General features: G+C 40.8%; 1 long non-coding RNA gene across 1 annotated transcript; it reads left to right on the top strand.

Moving 5' to 3' along the window:
- Positions 1–975: 975 nt before the first annotated feature.
- Positions 976–15,370, top strand: LOC135296323 (uncharacterized). Its single transcript, XR_010358392.1, has 5 exons — positions 976–1,276; positions 3,624–3,749; positions 5,837–6,017; positions 13,590–13,680; positions 15,096–15,370. It is a non-coding gene; the product is annotated as an uncharacterized LOC135296323 (long non-coding RNA).
- The last annotated feature ends 4,953 nt before the right edge of the window (positions 15,371–20,323 follow it).

Here is a 20,323-nt window from a genome sequence, read left to right as displayed (position 1 = left end):
TTCCAACCAAAGGTCCCTCCTTGATTCATGTCTTCACATTAAGGACTTAGGAAGCCAGAAATAGGATTTGTAGCTTCAAAGTACCTAAAAAATTGTAGTAGCCTTTGATTCTTTCAAACCCAAATTTTACCTGGGACTGAATCACAAGATAAGAAGACACTAGAATATATAAAGTGAGATGTGAAGGAAAAGTGTGCTTGAACTGCTGGCTTTTCTGAAGAATTGGTGTGACACGCTCAAGCTGTTGCTAAGAATACAATAGGAATTTCAAGCAACGCAAAGATCATATGTAAACCTGAAATTCAAATTAATTAATGCAATATTAGATTATTTTTAAAAATTATTTTTTCAAATGGAAAGATCTGCAAAACCACCCTGAAGTTACTGCAGTGTAAGTTCCTTTCCCAGATAAGTTTGATCTAGTTCACAGCAAACATGAATGTTAATCAGAACACTAAAACATATCTACTTAAAAGATTTGGTTTTACTCTGTCATTTTTCTTATTTCCATGAAACAAGAAAAAAGAGAGCAGGAGGACAAATATCTTACAGAGAAATCTGAAGATCATTCTAACACAAAATCTGCATGGTTTTAAATAATTTGAAGCATTTGAGCATCTTCCAGATAGTTGGTTTTTATTTTAATTGATTTCCCCCATTCTATGATATAAATACCTTTGTGAGTTTTCAGGTGCGTCTCTTTATATTCTTTTATTTTAGTGTGAATGTGCAGTAAATTCAAGTCCAGTAGGTGCCACATTTAGATGTGAGACATCAGTTAAGAGGCTGCCCAAGGTGGAAGTTGAGTCTGTGGCCCTGGTAAGAGTTTTTTGCTGAGCTGAGAATACAACATTGTGGCAGAGGTGGTTTGGGACAGGTAGGTAATTCCTTTATCAGATAACTTAAACCAATCTCTCGAAGTGCTTCGCGTAACAGGACCTGAACTTAAACTGAACTTTGATTCCTGTTAAGAAACTGTTGCGGTGAGAAGTCCCCTGGGAAATTGCATCCATACTGACCTAAGTTTTCCAGATGACTCGGTTCATTTCTGCTCTAAATCTTTCAAAAGCTATTTCTTCAGTAAGCTGATGAAATCTTGTTCTGGAAGTATCCTGGATTCACACATCTAGAACATAATCCAGACTCATATATTCCCATTAATAGTGATACTCTTTATCTGACGTTCTCCCTACTGCTTTCTCGTGGCTTCAGTTTGACATCTGAGAGCAAAACACACAGGAAGCTTTTAGTCTCCGTATTTTTATGGAATTGAAAGGTAAGCTTTTAGTGTAGCGTGTATGGCTTGGGCGGGAAGCTTATATTGAAAGATTATGGCTCCTGAAAATTAAAACAAAACCTCTCGGTACCTGAGGAAATAACATGCCTAGCCCTGAAAAAGGAAATAAGAGACTATTCAAATGCAGATATTTTTTTCAGTGAAGTACAACATTATATTCATCATTTGAAAGAAATAATCCAGTACTTTTTCTTTCAACATGTACTTTTTTTACCTTTTACTTTGCCCTCTGTGTATATTGGTTTCAAGGGTTTTCATAGAGGCATGTATGTGCAAAACCTGAACTATGTTGAAAGTTGTGACTTCTGGAGCAGACCATTAATATTCCTAATGGATGTGAACCAACTAATTATGGGAGAAGTTCTAACACAGCAGAACTCCTTCTTGAAGATACTGTTCCTTTATACATAGAGATGCTGTAGTCAACTCTTTATTAAGGGGGATAACTGAATTGATTTTATACAACTTACAGCTCTAAGACAGCAAATATTCCTTTTAAAAAATTCTCTGATGCTTTTTTGCCTACAGTGGGTGAACATGACAGAAAAATAATCAATCTTCACAAAATTTCTATGAAGTGAACAATCTGAATGTTTAACTTTAAGCAAGAGAGCAAAATCATTGAAAACTTGAGTGATATGCTCAAAATCACAGAGTGGCAAAATCTGAAATCAAGACCTAATCTGGGTTAACTGACTGTGCTGAAACCTCATTAGTCCTCTCTTAGAGAGGAGAGATGGAAAAAGTTTGCAAACTTGGTGGATATTCAAAATTAATTTTGATCCCAAGTTCCCAAGTTTGACATCTCAAAAAATTTCCAGGTTGGAACCTTCTGCCTTGCAGTGTGAAGAAAGAATGAACTGGGATCTGTATGAACAGAAATGATTTTGTTGCAGGGTCTACCTGTTGCTCCACTTGACTATAATAACTTTTCTGTGATCTGTGTTTTGGTGCCCTACTGACAAGTGAAAACGTGCACAAATCATGAAGTTTATTACAAGTACAAATGAACGACTGTAGAGAGACTATTCATTGCACCCTGCCACAGCTCAAGCACAGAATTAATTGGGTGCAGATGCTGAACAAATGGTTTGAATTTTGTTGCAGAGGATGATGCTAGTGACTGCTGACATGGGGAATAACCACTGTGTCTGCTGGACTGAACATTGCTTGAACAAAAGTTCAGACTGACGGGTTTTTGCCATTTTGGATGCACCTCATTAGCAAGGTAGCTAGGCAAGGGGATCTCACATGCCTGGGGCTGTGCCACAGTCACTTTGCTTGTATCCTCTAGCTATCAAAACTTGAAAGAGAAAAAGAAAATGGCTTTTGTTCAGCATTATGTGAAGTGCTATTTATTCCAGAGAGCTTCTCTGGTGTTGACATATTGGCTTGAGATCTTAATCAAGTTAAGCTATTACCATAATATCCACAGGTGTTGAAATACTCAAAGAATTTGTAAAGATAATATATTGATATCAAAGATTCTTTCAAGTCTAGTTTCCAAAAGAATCAGGTATTGTTGTTTATATATTATAAAAACCGTAGAAGAACATTATATGTTTGCCAGAAGTAGCAGTTTTTTTGGAAACAATGCTTTTCCTTACATCCACACTTGATCACATTAGCCTGAAAAATTAATTTAAAAATAATATCACAATGATAATTCCTGTTGGACAAAGCATATCAGAGGGAGAGAAATAGAAGCTGGGAAAACAACTGTGAAGGCATCAGACTAGAAAACTTTCTCAGCATCTTCTGGATTAGACAAGTTTAAGGCTGTGGTGAGAGAGCAAAATTGAGAAAATGTAGCTATGACAAATGTTCTTCTGACAGAGCCAGGATTTTACTTGGCACAGCCAAACCTGCCTCATCCCACAGAGGGGGGCTGTGGAAAGCATCTCTCATGCTGGCAAAAGAAATTCCTTCATGGTATGTCTCTCCTTTGTGTAGTGGCATATGAGATATCCTATGCCTCAGCCTACACCAGGTGGAGGACTACAACTTACAAAGACTCTACTGAATGATTGTAAATATATGCAACATGGAAACCGGGAAGGGAGTATAATGGGAGAAACAAAACAGTTACAAATGTTAAGGGATATGAACACTGAAAGAAGTTAATTGAAAACTGACAGGACCTGATACAATCATGAGAAAAGCAAGAATAAGTGAATTAAATGGAAACATCAGGGTAAAACCAGAAAATATTTCAGAAGAAACATACAAGTATAGATAAATATATCAAAAGGACACTTACTGCTTCTCATTAGAAATTGTTCTGGAGTACAACTACGAGTTAGTGATGCTTTTAATTCTTTCTAAGGCATTGAAAATTCTGTGGGATGGAGAGACATGATGAATTGTTGAAATACTACCTAATATTTATCCTGCACCGATTCAAAATAAGCCATCCAAGCTTAAAGGAAAAGACTGCTCATCACTGGAAGCTGTAAGTGGCCACATGTGCACTCATCTGATGGAAGGAGAGAAGGGTGCCCCATGCTTCTGTAGGATGCATGGCCAAGAGTAATGCTAAGTGTCATAGTAAGAAAACTTCTACTGTGTTTGCAGTGGTGCTCTGGCATTTTAATAGCAGCTAAAGAAGTAACCTCGCTTAGGACCCATGGCTCAGGGACCCACAGACACAGGACCTATTCCTAGGAACAAAAATAGGACAATACCCATCATGATAGGTTATTTTTCCCCCCATTTTATCAGCCTCTGGAGACTAAACTGCTGAAAGTGCTATTGGTGAAACTGGCAGACAAGGGGGCTAATGGCCTTCAGCCATGGTAGCTGGTGGGATCCAAATGAGCACATCATGATGGCATGGCAATGGTTTCCAGCTCTGTGAAGGAAAGCTCCTGCTGATTTGGAAGTTCTCCTTGATGAACACCACATGTCTATACTGAACTTTTTCTTCTATTTATTTTAAATTTCCTATGAAAGTAATTTCTATGTGGAGGAATAAGGAAACTACGTGCTTAAAAAGAAAATCAAACTGTAGTGCTCAGAAGTATGTTTATTCAACTGCGAAGTTCACCGCTGAAATAGGGATTGACAGACGTTAGCCATAGTTTATCACTACTCTCATGGATGCCAGGACTAGAAATGCTCAGGAGAAGCTGATGCCAACAGTAATCTGAGCCATCAGCCCTCAGCTGAACATGTACTGAGGAGATTTATTCTTGCTTTTCTTTCATTGTGCTTATTCCAGACTTCCCACAGCAGGCCTTAATGAAAAATATTCCAAAGTTCAGTGACAGTTCCAAGTAATTGACAGATGGAACAAAGTTCACTAAGAACTTTATTAAGGAAGAGGACACCTGAGACAGGATTTATGAGAGATGCAGGTGATCCTCTCTGATACTGCAATCCTCAAGACCTTCTGTCAGCTTGCAGTCGAAGCTGGACAAGTTTACTCTGTGTTGGCAATCCCGTCTTTGACTTTCTAAGCAGCCAAAATTTGACTTCTTGCCTGTCCAGAACAACTTTCTTTGTGCTAATAGTATTTATGGAGCAAGCATTCCATGCCTAAAACCTAAGGAGATGCCAAACTTGAGCAGCTTTCTTCTGTCTGCCTTGCTTGTAGGTGTGGCTGCATTATGTGATGGGAAAAGGGCACATCTGCCCCAGGATGGGCTCAGGCACAACATGCAGCAGCAATGGGCTCTGTCCTCAGGCTGCCACCGTGTCCCTTTAATGCAGCAGTCCAGCCCATGTGCTTCTCTGTCTGCTTGTGAGATATTTTGCCTGATGAGGGTGAGAATTGCAAGGCAAACGAATTTCAGGTCAGGAGAAAGCTTCCCCTCTGTTAATATGTCCCTTTGCCTATAAGTAATTAGACATTCATTTCACCATGTGAACTATAAAATTCTCTTTAATCTCATCAGATGAGGATTAGCTGAACAGCCTACTAGCTCATGGTAAGGAAAGTATGCAGGAGTGGTTCTTAATAGAAGGGACTTTTCAGTTTTATGTCTCTTCATGATCTATCCCTGCTGTCTTCACATGAACACACACACATGGCCATCTGATCAATACTCTTGATTATTACTTTGATTAAAATCTTGAGAAAAGTAGAAAGACTTAAAGATTCCTGGTCAATGTTTTGTTTAGCTGCATAGTATGTCCATATTCTCATCAGATAATGTTCTGCCTCTGATAAAGAAATAGATACAACCCATCTGATTGATTAATGGGAAGTAGTTGCACATAACGTTGCTATAAATGTGTACACTGAACCAGTCACAAGCAGCATAATATACAAACAAGTTTTTGTTAAAGGAATTTACAAATAACTTCTGTTAATAGACAGCAAATGCAGGTAAAATTCTTTGAAATAGTGATTTATTGCAATTACTTGGTTTGCTTTTGAATATATTTATATGCATATGCAGAGAGAATGTGGGATGTTATGAAAGAGGGAGAAATAATTCAGTGGGTTTTTTTGTTTCTATACAAACAAAAGCTGTATGCAAGCTTTGGAGGCCGGGAAAAAAGAGAAAAAAAGAGCAGAACTTCTATGTTTTCCAGAAGAACCTTGACGTATCAGTCCTGATTTACTGCACCTTACAAAACTTAGAGGGAAGGTTGGAGACATTCTTTTCCCACTGGGGAGTGCTGAATGGAATTGCTGTGGAGTACTGCTTCGTCAGTACTCAGGAGAGTGAGTGTTCACTACCACTGGCTGAGAGATGCTGCTTCTGCTTGAGAGGTAAGGCTGCATGCTTCTCCACCTCTCTGGGAATCTTTCTACTCTGGAACATTAGCTTTAATCAGGATTTTATGAAAATCTGTTTAATAGCAGTGCAGAGAATGAATTGCAGAGCCATTTATAACAGCCAAAATAATTCAGTCATGACCTCTTTGTGTTCCCATAAAACTGTTTTTCCCTCGGCATTAGGAGATGAGTCAGCAGTAGTGATAACAAGAGTTAGAGAAATACTGGAAAAAACAAGTGTCCCAAGTACTTTGGCAGTGAAAAATTAAGCTTCAAAGTGATTTCTTCATGGAACATTTTCTCGCTCTCCAGGACACCAAATTGACAGAGTATATTAAAGAAAGAAGAAAAAGAGGGAGAGAGAGAACGAAAACAGGACTTGGATGATATTTCTCAGTGTCTGCCAATATCTAAAATGCTTTTGGAAAAGTTGTGTAACACAACCTACCAAGGGAGTCCTGTTTGAATAGAGGCTAGTAATCCTTTCTATTTGGTGCTGTTTGTGGTTTTGCAAAACTGACCCACAGGGCCTCATTTGTTGACTGGTGAAACAGGCTGTATTTTTTCATAAGCCTATAGAGATCAGGAAGTTGTCCTCTGAATGCATGCCTGACAAGAATTTGCCATCAGTTTACCAGCAGCTCTATTATTCTTAAGCCTATAGGACACTTTGAGTGATGGAAAACCTTGAATGTTCTCTTTTGTGAAGGAGAGTGTTTGCCTCCTGTGATCAAACACACAGGTAGAATGTCAGGGAACTTGCAATATGAATTGTTATGTTTGAAATAATTTAAACAAGGATTGTTGCAAAGGTTTTTTTCTCTGGTTTGCAGTGTTTTCAATATAATTTCTTTAGATATTTTAATCTACTCTGCATGCCAAATTAAAAGCAGTGTTGCACAATGTTTTTCATTACAGATAAGTGTCAACAATAAAATTTTCAAATGAAGGAATATGACTTCTAATATTGACGTACTTTGGTTTTCACAGCCTTTAGGTAATGGCTATGAAGAAAAAGACAAGGAAAATAGTTGAAAAATATTTTTTGGGTCTTCTTCATGACAATGAGAGACAAAAGTGAGGAGGCTTGTTCCTATGTGTTCGGAAGTTTGTGTCCAGGGACTCTCCAAGGCTGATACCAGCACTGAAAACTGCTGCCCGAGTCTGAAGCAGGCAGTCTGCCTTCTGAATAACAGTTTGGCATGGGGTGGGTAGTCTTAGTGGGTGACTCTCTTCTGAGGGGATCAGAGGGCCCCACGTGTCAGCCAGATCCATCCCAAAGGGAGGTCTGCTGCCTCCCTGGGGCCTGGGTATGGGGATATCACCAGGAGACTCCCTGGGCTCATTCAGCCCTCTGATTATTACCCACTGCTGTGATGAGATTGAAAAGAGGAGTGCCAGGACAATTAAAAGGGACTTCAGGGCACTGGGTCAAGTGGTTGATAGGTCAGGAGCACAGGTGGTGTTCTGCTCAGTCCCTTTGGTGGCAGAGAAAAACAATGAAAGAAGTAGGAGAGCCCACATGATCAACAAGTGGCTCAAGGGTTGGTGTCATCAGCAGAATTTTGGATTCTTTGATCATCAGGGGCAACTTTTACAGCACCTGACCTGCTGGAACTGGATGGGCTCCATCTCTCTGTTAAGTGCAGAAGGATTTTAGCTCATGAACTGCTAGAACTCATTGAGAGGGCTTTAAACTAGGTTTGAGGGAGGAAGGGGATGCAGCTGGGCTCTCTGGAAGCAGGCCCAAGGGTGGTAAGCCTAAGCTGGGGGTGAAATCAGTAGCCCAGTTGAGGTGCATGTATACATGCACTCAGCATGAATAACAAACAAAAAGAGCTGGAGGTCATGGTGCAACCGCAAAGCCATGATGTAATTACCATGATGTAATTAATGGAAATGTGGTGGGACGACTCACATGGCTGGAGTGCTCCACTGGATGGTTACAAGCTCTTCAGGAGAGGCAGCAAATGAGGCAGGCTTTGGCCTGTTTAGGAGACTTATTCAGAGAGTTCCTCGGGACAAGAATTTGCCATCAGTTTACCAGCAATTCTTAAAATTAAGAAGTCCAGGAAAGGTGGGCATACTTCAAAACAGAAATCTTGAGGACACAGGAACAGACTGTCCCTGTGTGCCAAAAGATGAGTTGACAAAACAAATGTCCAGCCTGGATGGACAATGAGGTTTTGAAGGAACTTAGGAGTAAAAAGAGAATGTATCACCTTTGGAAGGAGGGTCAGGTTTCTCAGAAAGTATTGAAGGGGATTGCTAGCGCATGTAGGAAAAAAATTAGGAGGCCAGAACTCATTTGGCAACTTTCATAAAGGCTAATAAAAAATGTTTTTACAAATATATTAATGGCAAAAGGAAGGGTAAGACCAACCTTTTTTCTCTACTAGATGTGGGAGAGAACTTAGTAACTGCAGATGAGAGAAGGTGGAGGTTCTTAATGCCTTCTTTGCCTCAGTCTTTAGTGGGAAGATGGCTTGTCCTCAGGACAACTGTCCTCCTGGGCTGGTAGATGGTGTTAGGGAGCAGAATGGTCCCTGTTATCCAGGAGGAGTCGGAGAACTGCTGAGTCACTTGGGTGTTCATAAATCTATGGGACCAGATGGGATCCCTCCAAGGGTGATGAGGGAACTGACAGATGAGCTTGTGAAACTGCTCTCCATCATTTACCAGCAGCCTTGGCTCAGATGACTGGAAGCTGTCCAATGAGACACCCATTCACAATAAGGGTAGGAAGGAGGATCCTGGTAATTATAGACCAGTTAGCCTGGGCTCAGTACTCAATAAGGCTATGGAACAGTTTATTTTGAGTGTCATCACACAGCACTTACAGGATGGCCAGGGTATCAGACCCAGCCAACATGGGTTTAGGAGGGGTAGGTTGTGTTTGACCAACCTGGTCTCCTTTTATGATCAGGTGACCCCCTGGTGGATGCAGGAAAGGCTGTGCATGTTGTCTATTTGAACTTCTATTTGGGCTTGTCACCCACAGCACACCTGGAAAAGGTGGCAGCCCATGGCTTGGACAGGAGCACTCTGTGCTGGGTTAGGAACTGTCTGGAGGGCCGGGCCCACAAAATGGTGGTGAGTGGTGCTGCATCCAGCTGGTGGCCAGTGGTGTCCCTCAGGGGTCTGTGCTGGGGCCAGTTCTGTTCAATATGTTTATTGATGACATGGATGAGGGTGTTGAGTCTTTCATCAGTAAATTTGTGGACACCACTAACTGGGATTGTGTGTCGATCTGTTGAAGGGTAGGAAGGCTCTGCAGAGAGACCTGGAATGGTTGGGTGGATGGGCAGAGTCCAATAGGATGAAGTCAAAGTTTAAGAAGACCAAGTGCTGTGCATTTTGGCCACAACAACCCCCTGCAGCGTTACAGGCTGGGGATGGTGTGGCTGGACAGTGCCCGAAAGGGACCTGGGGGTACTGGTGACAGCGGCTGAACATGAGCCAGCAGTGTGCCCTGGTGGCCAAAAAGGCCGAGGGCATCCTGGCCTGGATCAGGAATAGTGTGGCAGCAGGAGCAGGGAGATCATTCTTCCCTGTACTCGGCACTGGTGAGGCCACACCTTGAGTGCTGTGCCCAGTTCTGGCCCCCCAGTTTGGGAAGGACATTGAGACACTGGAGCGTGTCCAGAGGAGTCAATGAGGCTGGTGAGGGGCTTGGACCACAAGCCCTGTGAGGAATGACTGAGGGAACTGGGGTGGCTCAGCCTGGAGAAAAGGAGACTCAGGGGTGCCCTTATCACCCTCTACGACTCCCTGAAAGGTGGCTGTGGTCAGGTGAGGGTTGGTCTCTTTCTCCAGGCAGCACCTGACAGAACCAGAGGACACAGTGTCAAGCTGCATCAAGGGAAATATAGGTTGGATATCAGGAAAAAGTTTTTTACAAAAAGAGTGCTGAAGTACTGGAAGGGTCTGCCCAGGGAGGTGGTGGAGGCACTATCCCTGGATGTGTTTAAAAAAGATAGGATGTGGCACTCAGTGCTGTGGTTTAGTTGAGGTGTTAGGGCATGGGTTGGACTCAATGATCTTGAAGGCTTCTTCCAACCTAGTGATTCTGTGATCTCTTTCCTGAGGTTTGGGGCCTACCTGCCACCCAGATCTACAGTCTTTACAGTTTCACTCATGTGATGGACCCACCAGAGTCCCCTTGCACTCTGACATAGGTTGGGCATGGTCATATCATACCTCTGGAAAAAACTTGTCAGGTCTTTTGTTGGCTGGTCTATGCATGTTTGAATCTAGAAGACTGTGCATCCAGCTGCTTCTGGTGCAGGTGACAAAGACAATTAAGGGACTGAAACACCTCTCTTACAAGGAAGTGCTGAGGGATCTGAGCCTGTTCAGCCTTGAGAAGAAACAACTGAGGCACTGCATCAGTGTCTCTGAGTATCTGAAAGGAGGGTGCCAGAGGGTATTTCCTTCGCAGTGGTGCCAAGCAGTAGGCCAAGAGACAACAGGCAGACACTGAAACACAGGTAGTTCCACCTGAATATGAGGAAAAATTTCTTTACTCTGTGGGCGACCAAGCACTAGAACAGATTGCCCAAAGGGACTGTGGAGCCTTCCTCTCTGGAGATGACCCACTGTGGTTCCTTTCAACCTGACCCATTCAGTGATTCTGTAATCTATCCTCTCAGGTCCCTCTGGTGCAAAATTTTCCTATGCTGGTGCTCTGTGTAGTTGGGATAAAGAAAGCTGTGTGGTATCTATTTACAGAAATGTAACCATCCACGGTTTTTTTATCCCTTTCTTGGGATAAACAGAAGAAAGACGTGGGTTGGGGCATTCTTGAAGGTAGATGGCAGTTGAAATGGGGAGTTGAGACTCTCTCTGAGGGTGAAAAATTGACTATTTTTAACAGACTGCAGAAAAGATTTGTCACTGCCACTCTAAAATGTTGTTTATTGTAGTAATGAGTCTAAAATAAGTGTTTCCTGAGGCATTCCTCTAGAACTTTTCCCTCAATATTTGCTACTTGAAACTAGTAAGTGAAAATAAAAAGAGTGATCATTGCTGTCTTGTTTAATTGTTCTTGTTAAACTATGCACTGTCCTGTGCATAATGCTCAAGAATCTGACTGTACACGAAGCAAGTCTTTGCCTTGACCCATTCTCCTCATAGTCAGGAGATTGTCTGTCAGAGTAGCTGGGATTTGGATGAAACCTGCTGAGAGGAGTATAACATTCCAGCTTATTCAACCTAGAGCTGTGAGAAATATTCACCACAAAACCTAAAACTTTTCAAGGGAGCATATGTTGAATATCAAATGCAGGGAGGGATTTACTGTTGGGTCAGATTCATGTAAAACTCTACTTTTGACATACTTTTGACCTGAAACCTGACAATGCTTAGATATTTTGACTGAAGTTACTTTGAGGCTATAAAGCCAAAAGTTAAAAAAAACCTCAGAGACTGCAAAGTGGCATGAAGGGCTCAAAGTTCACCCCAAATCTGCTTCAGATTTTGTGCTGGATTGAGCTAGGAGCTGCTTAGCCTTTCTGCTTCTAAGTAAACAACAGGCATATCATTAAGGCATTGCAATCTGTTGCAAACATGAATAAGGACTAGAATTTGTGAAGCTTGAAAAGAATTAGATAATTTTGTGCTCTTATAAAAAAAGTAATGAACTTTGAGGATAGGAGTGTTACTAGTGGTTTCCCCAAAGACTTGCTCAAGGGCATGGTTTAGAATCCCAGCTGAGATGTAGCTTTGTTGGATATTTAACCTGAGATGTTAATTGCTTGGTGTTGCCTTAGCACTCTCCAGCCATCTCAACCTTTGATGGTGAGCACCAACTTGGAAATAATCCCGTGCATTGTATTTTTGTCTCCTATTTAAAAAATACTTGTTTTTCCTTTTTTTTTTTAATCTCGTATTGCATTAGGAATGACTACAAAAGATCACCACACAGCAACAAATAGGAATAACAGCAGGATTTGCTTAGTTATTGTGCCCAGACTGAATTTAGTGGAAAACCTCTATCAGATGGAGAAGAGGCTGTGTTGCATTTGCAGATGAAAATATTCTTGGGAGAATAAAGCTTTTCTCTATAAAAGTGTTACTGCAGAGGATCAGACAAACATTCCCAGCTCTATGAATAGTCCAAGTTCTGAGAGCTGTAGTCCCAACAGGCACTAGGAAAGAAGTCAGTCATGCACATGTATGTGAATTCTCTTACATGTAAAAGCAAAGGAACTTTGACATGCTGTATCCTAACCTTTTTTCAGCAAGGACTTTTCTGTCTGGAGACAAAGAACATTTTATTCTCTCCCCTGCTGACTCCTGCTGCTTATATTCCTCCCTAATTGGAAGTTGCAGTATAGATGTGCAAAAAAGGATATGCTTAGAGCATACCTCAAGGGTGAGCTGTCTAACCAAGGAAACAATTTCATCCTGTCTGTTGTGAAAAGAGCCTGGCGCTACAGAACACCTATTTCATTGCTCAGCAGGGCAAAATACAGCAAAGAGAAAAGACTGGATGCTGAAACTGCAATACATTAATATTCATAGTTTCTGTTGCAGCATTTTGTAGTCTGGTGGGGAATTATTTGCCTTTAAATTGAGTAGCTGAAGTTCCAGCATTCTGTTTTCGTCACAGGGATTCACAGGTGCACAAAAAGAATTAGCAGCTTTCAAAGGCAAGACTGGCAGTCTTAGGAGTGCTTTCTGCAGGAGAACAGTGCGGTTTGTCCAAAAACCTACTCACCTGGGTATAGGTGGCACCTTCAGCATAAGTGGTTATGTGAAATCCTGAATGTCATGGTGCTCCCAGAAGAGTATGTGTAACCTGAGGAATTTTAAGGTCTGTCTTGCTGCCAGGAATGCTACATTACTACCACAAATGGGGCACAGCTTCAATAAGTATGATGGTCTTCATTCAGCAAATTTTAATGTTAGAAACACCCCAGCTAAAGCCAGTGGAGGTATTCAAGTGTTTAAAATTAACCATATGCATATTTATTATGCAGCATTTTGGAAGGTGGAAACATAACTGAACAAGCTCCAGATGCTCTGTTTTCTTGCTGACATTGTTTGTAAGTTGAGAGTAATATTTGTCATCAAAGACAAACAAATGACAAATGGAGGATGACTCAGTCTCACCCTTGCTTGGAGGGGAAGCATCCAAAGGGAATTTGATTTCACTGTTTAGAGAACCCACACAAAGTGAGGTGAATTCACGTTTTTCTGAAGCTGTGAAATGCAATCCTGTTTAATAACTGGTTTTCTGCAACTATTATTATTTAAGTCTGAGGTTTCTAGGTCAAACACTGTTGAATTTTCTCTCACAGTGGCAGTCTGAAGGAAAGGCTTGATATTATGATTTTTTTTGAGGAAATACACAATGATTGCAGTCTCCATATATGTTCTTTCTCAGAAAAGTACGTCAGCCACAACTTTTTATGACTTAAGTCAAGAGCAAAAGATAGATCCCTTGTAGAGTCAGTGAATGCAGTGCAGATTAAGCAACTTTTTTTACTAGCCCCACTTCCTCCTATCAAAACCACTGATGTAATAATGACAGCTTATTTTTTTATGTTCTTGGTGTCTCAGTTTTTTTTACAGATAGTGAAATATGTGGGAAAGCAACATATTGAGCAAAATGAATAAAGAAAAATGGATGATTGCATTAAATGGTGATCAGGTAAATAAATGCAAGTTGAAAGATTCAAGTACCATGCTCCTCAGAGTGTCTAAGAAATATCCTTCATTATTTTTTATTACCTCACCTTCCCTGATAGTTCAAGCCTTGCTCATTTTGTTAAATACATGAGTGAACTAAGCTTGATGGATGGTGACAAATTAGCCATAAAGAACCTCATAAGTAGCAAAGGGCCATTAATCCCGCACAGTTTGAACTTCACTTTCAGCATGGTGAGTAGGAGAAATTAGCTGCAATTAATATCACAGATCTTTTGATCGTTGTCAAATAACTATTAGAATGTGAGTATCTCATGATACTGAAACACCACCTTTCCTAAGATATGTCAGCACTGAGCCTCTCCTGTGTTAATCATTGATTTTCCCCAAGCAGAGAAAGAAGTGTTGCTGGTAGTTGCCAGTACAAGATTTGCCATGCGGTTTCACCAGGAGGGAAAAATAGCTGGATTGTGGAACTAAATGCTGAAGGGATTAAAATAAATGTGGGTATGATCCTCATGAACTTCTGGCCTACAAGAGAGAGTGAAGGAGAGAAATGCTTTAAAAGAAAACTTTTGAGTCACATTTTCTGAACTGCACAGCTGCACACAGTTTGTGAAAGGATGAGATTTTGCTGCAGAAAACTCCAGTGTGAAACAAGTCTGGGTCAGGGGGCTGCCCCACTCAGTACAGTGCCCACTTCAGTCATGTAAAACCTCATGGTGGGTTCCTATTTTCAGTGAAAATTTGGGTCAGATACTTTCATCATAAGCAGCACGTAGGGGTGTTCAAAGAAAAGTTAAGCATTGCAATATTCAAACCAAATCTAAGAAAACATGCTTCAGTCAAATAACATATTTGAAATATATTGGACTCTTCTTTGTGATTTTCCTCAGGGTAGTATTAGTGCAATAACAAAACAGATGAGGCTGAATGCTTGATCTAAAAAGTTTGGGCCTTCAAGGGCTGATTTACTGTCCAGTGAGGTTCTGCAGGCTGGTCTTCTCAGGCACAGCAGCTCCCAGGTTTGGAATGCTGAGGAAAGAGCCTTGGAGTGCAAAGCAGTCCAACTGCGGCTGAACATAAGGTCACAACCAGGAACATATGAGATGAATAAATCTTTATTGGGCAGGACTGCAAAACATTAGGTAATGGGGCCAGTGACAAAAAAAGAACTTAGTCTGAATCATACTCTAAAATGTGCACAAGAAGAGTTCAGGCCTCTAGCAAGGGGCAAAACTCATGTTTCTGGTGCTAATAGGAAAAAAAAAAAAAAGAAAAACCAAGCAAAGGGTTTCTTTGGCTTGTGTGAGTGCATTGTACACATCTACAGCATTTCAGTCCACAGGAGCTCATTATATTTTCTGTAGTTGAGACTGCATGCAAGTGCTAACACAATCCTTCTTCCTTCTTTTCCAGCTTCCATCACCATATCTGTGTACTGCCGCCTTCTCACCTTCTTTCTCACCTACAGATGAAAAAATCAAGCTGAGAAAAAAACCCCAGAAAAAACAAAACCCCAACCTAACACTTCTGGGGAAGTGTTTCAGTGCTTATTTTACCCCAAACTGTGGTTGATAGTTAAAATATCCCTTCTCCCTCTCCCTACGGGAACTGAAATTCTGAGAACTCCTTGCTCACAATGAATGAAACAGTAATGAATCATATTGGAATAAATTTTTCTTTTGAATTGGTTTGTGCCCAAGGGAGATTATTACACAGTTTGAGGGTCTTGCAGTCCCATTTATTCAGGTCAGATACCCAAAAACTTATGGGCAAGAAGTTTGCATCCTTTTGGAATCATTACTTGAAACGTATACCATGAGCTATTTCCTCAGAAAAAGGACCTACCTCCTCTAAGGGAGAGAGCTTCTAAGAGGTGGTGAGACTTGGAAGAGAAGGCAACGGTGTCAGAAGAAATCACTCCTGTGAAGTGGATCCATACCTTAGGTCCACAGTAGATCCATTTTAATGATCTATGTTGTGGCTGTTGCTCTGCCCGGGGTAGGGACTCATCTAGAAAAACTATAACTGTAGCTACAGTATGGCAAGTAGTGAGCAGGTTTTACATGTTAAAAATCAAGAAAATTAATTTAGTGCACACAAAATTTATGGGATTCAACACTGTCTCATGAGATATATACCCCTGAATGGGAATTGCTGTCCTCCACTTAGTTGTCAAATATGAATGACATTTAATACAAAGAGCTCTGACTGTGATAATCTTTATGCATCCAGAAGTTAATTTAGTAATGTTTGACTTCTATAGACCAGCAATTCAGGATGTCTGAATGACATTAATGGTTGGAAATTTGGGTGTAGAGGAAAAGATTTTGTACTGTAAAGATATGAATCCTAGATGATAAGCTATAAACTCATGAACATAACCTGAAAACTGAGATTTCATAGCAATCTGTTGTACCTATTTTACTATGCATTATTGATGTATAAACTTCTGTATTTGGATCAAACTGAACATAAGCTCCCATTTATTCTAACATGGTTTGTACACTTTTATTCAGGCAGCCTCACTTTTATTTTTCTTCAATAAACTATATTTTTCTTAAAAAAATTTAGCAATATGACTGACAAGAATGTCCACATACACATCTGAAATTAATATGGACGTAAACTAAAAGTAAGCCAAGGAGTATCTAGATGATCTGGGGAATATCCTTCAGGGCAAAAAAAAAGGGATACCTACATGTATCAGGCTGGTGCTATAGATACCTGGTTTTGAAATGATGGAATACAACTAAATTCTTATCTCTAACTGTATGCCTAAGCTATTCTCCACATTTTGTCCACTATTCCCTGTACTGTTAATTATCCATTTGGACAGCTTCTGTAGCTTCCCTGCACAATACTTTTAGTCTCTGGAATATTTTATTTTAACTTGGCCAAGATTAACTCAGCTTTCTGTGAAGTTAGCTGTAGTTCAAGGAACAATCATTTATGTGTGTGTGATATGTCTCTTTTCTGTGCAAGATGACCTTGAATACCTTCACTGGCAATATTCCTGGGAAGAATCAGTGAGTTCATGTCATGTAGCAACATATTAGTTAGTGGATTCATCCTGCTTTCCGTGCACATTGGATGGGTGTGTAGCATTCTCCTCTGGCATGTAGTTTGCACATTAAAATCTCTTGGGATTAAGACAGTGAACTCCTTCTCAGGAGGAGGGGACATGCAGGAGAGATGCTGGATTTCATAGTCTGCTCAATGCATTATTTCAGCTGGAATCTGGAAGACCAACCCTTTATTTCCAGGCATGAGAAATGAGTTTATATAAGGCACTGAAGGCTCCCAGGGAAGGATGGAGGAATGGGTGAGAAAACTGTCTGCCTCCTGGCATGATGCAACACATGCAGATGAGAGCAGAGGAAAGACAAATTTATGTCAAAGAGCCTACTTTCCTACTAGGTGCTTCCACTGAACTTCTGCTCTGTGGATCACTAGATACAAGAAATACTGGACGTCTCTCACTTGTAGCTCAGATTCACTCACTACAGGCAAAGCACACCAAATTTTAATAATCAGGAGACTTTAAACAAGCTGGTCCTGCAACATTTTAAGTGAAAACTATAATTGATAGTTGAAAGCTAAGCCCATCATCAATTAACATACCATCACCTTTGGATAGCTAATACCAAAATGGGCAGGACAACACATCATTTGTATAGGGACTGGGAGGCCCAGCAAATTTACCAGGAAAACCTTAGAGGAGCTTTGTGACAACAGAATTTCCCCCCAAAAAGAGCTGTTAAGGTGCTAACAGAGATATCAGATAAAAACTGAAACAATGCAATTTACATACTTTTATTCATGTTTTACTCCAGTGCATTGCATCAGTAAAATGTGAATGCAATATAGGGATTTAGGAGTGCAGAGGTAGAGTTTTTTTGAAACTGGTTTGGAAAGTTTAAAAAACCAACTGTGTTTTTCCATTTAAATAAGCCCGTTTTATTTCTTTGTGAAAAAATGTTTCCCCTGTGTTTAAGGCAAAGCAAAGAATTACTCAACTGCATAAATCCTAGCAAAAATCAGCCAGTGTCTTCCATTTCCCTCCTTATTTTAGAAGAAAGCACAGCCCTGCATTCCTATCTCCAAACAGTGTGACATGAATCACAGAATTGTTAGGGTTGGAAGCAATCTCTGGAGATCAGCCAGTCCCACTCAGCTGCCAAGGCAGTGTAACCTAGAACATGTTACATAGGAAACTGTCCAGGTGGGTCTGGAATTCTCCAGAGAGGGAGATCCATGAACTCTCTGGGCAGCCTGTTCCAGGGCTCTGACACCCTCAATGTAAAGAAATTCTTCCTCATGTTGAGGTGGAACTGCTTGTGTTTTATTTTATGGTCATTGCTGCTCATCTTGTCACTGGGCACCATTGAAAAGAATCTGCCACCATCCTTTTGGTACACACCTTTAAGATGTTTGTCTGTTTTGATGAGATTGCCTCTCAGTCTTATCTAGACTAATCTCCTATCTAGGCCCAGCTCCTGTTGTCTCTCCTCATAAGAAAGGGATACTCTTCCTCAAGAAGGTACATGATCCATTTCTCCTTCCACCTTCTATAAGGGCTGATTTGCTTTGTGAGAAATTCTGACTCATGCTCAGTCTGAGAGAAAACTTAACGATGAAATGATGATGCATGCAGCTATATCTTCTGCATTGTAAGGTAGATGAGGGGAAAGAGTAGAGAACTAACATGCTATACTCTGAGGGTTCACATCCTTGCTTATTTTCTAGGGATTGATAAAACTTCCTAGGCTCTGCTTTTTGATGTTTACCCATATTCCTGAGCTTGCTCCTTTTTTTCTACTTGACAAAGTATTTGCTGTATTATTTCAGTTGTTAGGCTAAAATATCTGGAACAGGTGGGTAGAAGACTGACTAGGATTTGCACCCTTGCATCTTGCTGATGTAATAAAGGCAAAATCTCTGTTTAGTTCTGTAACAGGTATATGTCATCTGTAAAATGTTCAGATTGTTTTTGTGCCATGGGATAGTTCCTCCTTGAAACAATCTGCTCTTCATAAAGCATGTTTAAGAGAGGCTGCACATTAAAATCTCCTTCTGCAGACACTTCTTCCTACCTCTGCAGTGCTGCTCACAGCTGCCTGAGTTTTGCTGGTGCAGCTGTATTTAGGGTCAGGACAGAAATGGGATTGGGGATGGAAGGAATGACTAATGAGATGGAAGGCAGTAAGGATAGGAATGAGTGGCTGTAGGAAGTCTCCTGTAAGTGGAACTACTAATAAAAATGCTTATGGACACTGGCATTTGTTTTGTTGAGCATGGCACTTAGTAATTTGAATCCTTCTTGCCAGGTTAGGAAAATGACAGATATGTGGAATATGGATGCTTAGGTGGTGGGAAGGAAACTATTTTGGCAGCTTGGTTCTGCAATGATCCTGTAACTTGACATTCAACACATCTGCGAATGAAAGGTTTCCAAGAAAGATATATGTCACCCCCGTGAAAAGGAAGCTAAAACATCTACTGGTAGAGGTCAGCATTGGCCCTGGTATGTTGGCTTCTGTCAGCTGGATGTTGGTTTTAGTCCTGTTGCAAATACTACCTGTGGAAACAGAGTCTGAATGATGCAGTGTAAGCTGGTCCTTGCAAGCCTTAATCTGGATGGTCCTGCATGTTTTCAGTCAGTTTACTAGACTGTCAGAAACAAAATTATTACGTTTAACAATAATGTTCACTTGAACTGCAAGGCTCTATAATATTCTCATCTGCCAATGTTTTAATTACAGGGTCTCATTCACTTAGGGAAACTAAAATTAGAAGTGGATGAATGGATTTTGATATGAAGGGGAAGATTTGCTTTCTTTTTTTTTTAAATTTTACTTCTTCCTTTTCCCAAGGAAATTACATTCTTGGGAGAACTGCAAAACCAGAAAGACCAAAATGGCCTTCTCCTCTGCCATAGGGCGGAGAAGGCTTTGAAAACCAAAGGTCAGATACAAAGAGATGTCTATTTATAAGTGACAGAACATAACAATAAAATAGAGAAAAGGATGATGTACATGCAAAGAAGTGATTCAGGAGAGAGAGGCAAGGAGAGAAAGGAAACTGTGATTTGTAGTTTTGTCAGTGAGGAGTAGTAAATGAATATTTGTGCAAAGTAGGTCAAGAACAGAAGAAAACTGCTGTGGTGGAAGGGTTGGGTGATACAACACAGGGAAGGGTCTCTCAGTCCATGACTGATGGGATTGAGGGATGCCAGTGTTTCCACAGAGCTGGATTTTCAGGGAGGTCCCATCAGGCCAGAGTCTTCAACTGCTCCTTCTGAGAGCTCTTCTTAAGTGTGCACCAAGTCTCATGTTAGGTTACAGGGTTAGGTTACAGGCTGTAGCTTCCAAACCACAGGCACAGAAAGAACTGTGAGGGAAGGGAGGCCTGAGCAATCGTGAGTATGTCAAGATGGGACTCAACACTGTTACAGAGTATACCTCCAAAATGGGAAGAAGAATGTTCCTTGTACACAGCTCATAAGTCATCTCTGGTCTCTGTCTTTTTGGCGGATTAATCTTGCAGTAATGATTTTTTTTCTAGAGATGTATAGTTGTTCTGAGAAAGGTTATTAGATATGAAACAGTATGGTATCATTGACATAAATTGCTTCTGTGCGC

The sequence above is a fragment of the Passer domesticus genome, chromosome 3 (genome assembly GCF_036417665.1).
Source record: "Passer domesticus isolate bPasDom1 chromosome 3, bPasDom1.hap1, whole genome shotgun sequence".
In the NCBI taxonomy this organism is placed as follows: Eukaryota; Metazoa; Chordata; class Aves; order Passeriformes; family Passeridae; genus Passer; species Passer domesticus.
This window is presented reverse-complemented; position numbering and strand designations above follow the sequence as displayed.